Raw genomic sequence first — 4247 nt, 5'->3', positions numbered from 1 at the left:
GCAGAGAGCCCCAGCTGTGGGTTACCATGGTGAACTAGTGGCCCCCCCCTGCCAGTGGTCAGCTGACAGGAAGCAGGGGGGGAGCTTGCTCACATATAAGTCCCAGGCCTGAGGCCAGGAGGGGCAGTTCCCTGCTGGCAGCCAAGGGGGAAGGAGCTCTGCCTGAACAAGCAAAGGGGCTAGGCCTGACTGCATGAGCAGCTCCTGATATTGGTGAGGGATGGAACACCCTTGGGGTGGCTGGGATGATGTTATAGCCAGGCAGCTTGAATTTATGTTATAGCCCAGAGGCTTGTGTTTTGTTTGCTGTTTAACTGGTGGTTTGGGTGAGGCTATTAGGGGATGGAGGAAGCCTCATAGGGGATCCACTGCAGCGTGGGGACCCTGGTGCCAGAGAGGGTGCAGCATTTGCGGGGGGGGCACTGACCCCAGTGCCAGAGAGGGTGCAGCATTTGGGGGGGCACTGACCTTGGTGCCAGAGAGGGCGCAGTGTGAGATAGCTGCAGAGAGCCCAGGGAGGACAAGGGGGCCAGATTATGACAAGGCCCAGACCAAACAACGTCAGTACTATCGGCAAGGCTTGGGCTGCAGTGTAGAGGAGGAAAAGGAGCTGCAGATAGTGCCCCCTGGCATTGGGACAGGAAATGGGCAGCCTCCTGCTTAATTACATCTATTAATCAATTAACAACAAGGCATAGCAGGAGAGAAGGTGGGCCGTTGGCCCCTAATAGGTGGGCGGGGTCACCAGTAGACGGACCCGGAAGAGGCGCATCTGCTACACCATCCATGACAGTGCTTCAGTCACGTGAGGTATCCCACCAAGTCTCTGTTATTCAAATCGCATCATAGGTTCATGACTGCAAGGACTTTCATTTCTTTTTGTTTCCCAAGCTTCGTGCAGCTGTGTACAGGCACCAGAGATAACTAGCCAATTGCCCACTTTCTCTGGAAGAATGAGAAGGCTTCTACTGTTGCCCTGTCCTGCTTGAGCTTCATCCAGATCACCCACTTACCTCAGGGGTTTGGTTTCCAAACCCTGACAAACCTAGCTCAAAGCCTGCCACAAGAGGTTAGTGAACCTGTCTGTGAAGATGCTAATCCCTCTCTTCATCAAGTGGATCCTGTCTCTTCCTAGCAATCCTTCTTGGGACAATACCCCATGGTCAAAGAAGCCAAAGCCCTGCATGTACTTTACAACTGTTTCATTTAAATCATGATTTTTTTTCATGCAAGTGTTCTAATGTGCAGTTATAGTAGCTGGGAGTGACAAACACCAGGAGGGCATTTATCAAACTAAGTTATCTCAGTATTGATATCAGTATCAATATACACATCACTAGCTTTAAGTTAGAGATCAGAAGTACTTACAGGTTATGTATAGCCCAAATTATGTTAATTAAGGCAGAGGAACTTTTAAATTTGTCTGGCTCATCTGATCATTGAAGCTTCATCTGAAATGCTTAAACGTGATTCCCATTACATTCTGTGCTCTTAGTAGTGAGAGCAGTACTGATTATTACCAACTCCCTGCTGTTGAATACAGCCAGGCACTTGTTCATCATGATTCTGAGTTTTTGAGAAGGGTTTAAAAAAAATACTAAAAGAATATGAAAAAGACCTTTCAAGATTGAGGCACTGGAGTTGGAACAACAAAGTGAAAGGTAACACAGCTTGGCATATACATTTTTAATCTTAGGAAGTTTTAACAGCATAAGAAAAATCCATACAAGAACAACAGGAAAAAAGTTTAGCAGAAAACAATAGGAAAAAAAACCCGTACTTATGGCTCCAGTAGACTTCCTTGAGCATCGAAATAATTTCCCCAATGTCTTCATATAACCATACCTTCTTGATGACCTCTTCTGTACCCTTTCTACTTCTTTTTCTAATCTTTCCTTTAAAGCAGCATCCATAACTGTCTGTAATATTTTTAGGTATTAAAAATACCTTTATGACACAGCCGGGTGCCCAGAGCAGTTACTATACACAGGGGCAGTGGCAGTTTTCAGGTGTCACCACTGCCACAAATGTTATTGCATAGCTGTGTTGGCAGTCATCATTTTCTGCCTTCCATTACCAAACCAGCACTCAGAGCAGAAGTCCTTGTCACTGCTACCCCCACCCCACTGTTACGCCACTGTTCCCCATTGTGTTGCTTTTAAAAAATGTTTATGATATTCTCTGGCCTTGTACTGAAAAATACCACTCCATTTTATGAAAAATACCCTTCAGTTGGGCAAATCATTTAAAAGTTTTGGTAGTGTTAGAAGGATGTTGTAGCCATGATGGTCCAGGAGTTGAGAGGCAAAGATTTTTTGGGATGATACCATTTATTGGACCAACTACATCGTTGAGATTAAAATCAGACAAGCTTTTGAATGCAAGGTATTCTTCCTCAGGTCTGAGGGGCGAAGCAAGCACAGCAATTGTTAAGATCAGTAGGTAAAGCTGTGAAATTGGAGCAGGGAGAAATTCTCAAGAGTAGCAGACAAACAATTAGCAGAAGAAAAGAAGCTTGATTAACTGGGAGATCAAGACCTATCAAAAGGGAAGAGGGTCACTCATTATCACCTATGGTGTGCAGGAAGAATTTCAGGAATCGGGTAGATTATAATGTCAAAATCAATATTGGTGTTCAGTCCTTGGCTCCTGGTGTCCAGCCAGTTGATGGATTTTTGTTCCAAAGCTCACCTTTTAAAGGTATTTGGTAGATTTCCCTTGAGCACAAAGACTGAGATGAGAAAGGAGTGGTAGTTTTTGTTTGTTTGTTCGTTTGTTTTTTTTAAAGGCTCCTACTGACATTTATGTCTTTGTCCTTTATATGTAAAATGTTTGCTCATTTGTCTCAAAGGCAGCTGCAGTTAGGAGTAGAGAGGAGAGCTTGTTACACTGATAAATGTGTTCAATGGTGGTGTTGGAGAATTTCACCAAGATGTTGTCTTTTTGTTCAACAGGAAACAGAGAGCCATGCTACCCAGGGCACTGAATCGCAGCGAACTGATGTGGGGTTATGGGCTAAGGCTGACTGAGCCCAGCATCCAACATGCTCTGCCAATCTGCTTCAGTTCTGATTGGCAACAAGCTGTGTGATAATTTCTTAGAATCAGCCAGAAGTGGCTATGAAACCAAGCTCATCTTACTAACTCATATAAACAATAATTTAAATTCGAACTACAAAAGTGAAGGTGAAACTGGATCACTAGGGTCTATTACTGGCCTTTCCTGCTTTGAAAACCTTGGGAGTGGGGGAGGGAACATGCTTTTTAAAGTGGCCTTAAGCACCTTAAGTTCCTAACAGCAGTATTTGCTGAGCAAATCACTTTAGGTCTCACTGACCTTGGCTAGTAGGACTTCCTGGGTCACATTTTCACATGGATAAGCTATTTCTCGAGCAGTTTCTTCAATTTACTGGACATAAATAGGCTTTCCTTTAACAGCAGACAGGTACTGTACATGTTTTTTGTGCCACTAGTTATTCCTCAACCAGTATATTTGGAAGAAAATGTCACCTTCCATTAATTTTATAGTTGCTATGTATTTCTTTTACAGTATCTCAAGGTTGCATTGAAACACAGGATTTTGTTTCCTTTCAATATAGTGATAAAAAAGCAATGGGTAGTGTTTATTCTTTTCCTAAAGTATTTCTGTCCTTTTCTACAATTTCTGCTAGAGGGACATTGAAATATTTTGTCCTTAAAAACCTAGATGGTACCTCTCTTTAAATTTGCAAGAGTTTGGTTCTACTTGTGACATTGCATGTACACATACAGCAACTTTTAAATGATGAAAGAATCAGAAGCACTAGCAGCATAGGTGCTGACATTTAATTTTGCCAGTGGGGAGCCTAAGATGATGCCCCCACCTCTGGCAGCACTGGTGGAGCTGAGTTGAGCTGAACCCACAGGGGGAGGAGTGGGGGCTGATGCAGACTGCCTGCTGTTGGCTCTGGGCTTCCCACCCTGATGATGGCAAGGCACCCCCTACCTGCCTAGTAGAAGTGGGGAGCATAACCCCACTGCTGCTGGGTGGGCAGGGGGCACCTTGCCATGGCGGTGTGGTTGGTGCAGTGCTCCCGGGGGAGGCCCCCCCCAATTCCCTCCTCCCTAGGAGTGCACACAGTGGCAGAGAGCCACCCCCACCCCCCCACACCCTCTTGATGAGCTGCCCCTAGCTCTGTTCCAGCCCCTACCCCACTTTCTCCTATACCGTGGGGGGCCTCAAACTTTATAGTTACTGATCATTACTGA

The 4247-nt window shown here is 45.0% G+C and overlaps 1 long non-coding RNA gene across 1 annotated transcript; it reads left to right on the top strand.

Annotated features, from left to right (window-relative positions):
• Nucleotides 1-132: 132 nt before the first annotated feature.
• LOC102370646 lies at nt 133-3612 on the top strand. The gene is made up of 3 exons (XR_324344.1): nt 133-213; nt 892-1069; nt 2955-3612. It is a non-coding gene; the product is annotated as an uncharacterized LOC102370646 (long non-coding RNA).
• Nucleotides 3613-4247: the final 635 nt, after the last annotated feature.

This window comes from Alligator sinensis, unplaced genomic scaffold (assembly GCF_000455745.1).
Source record: "Alligator sinensis unplaced genomic scaffold, ASM45574v1 scaffold823_1, whole genome shotgun sequence".
Taxonomy (NCBI): Eukaryota; Metazoa; Chordata; order Crocodylia; family Alligatoridae; genus Alligator; species Alligator sinensis.
The sequence above is the reverse complement of the archived record's forward strand: the minus strand, read 5'-3'. Positions and strand labels throughout refer to the sequence as shown.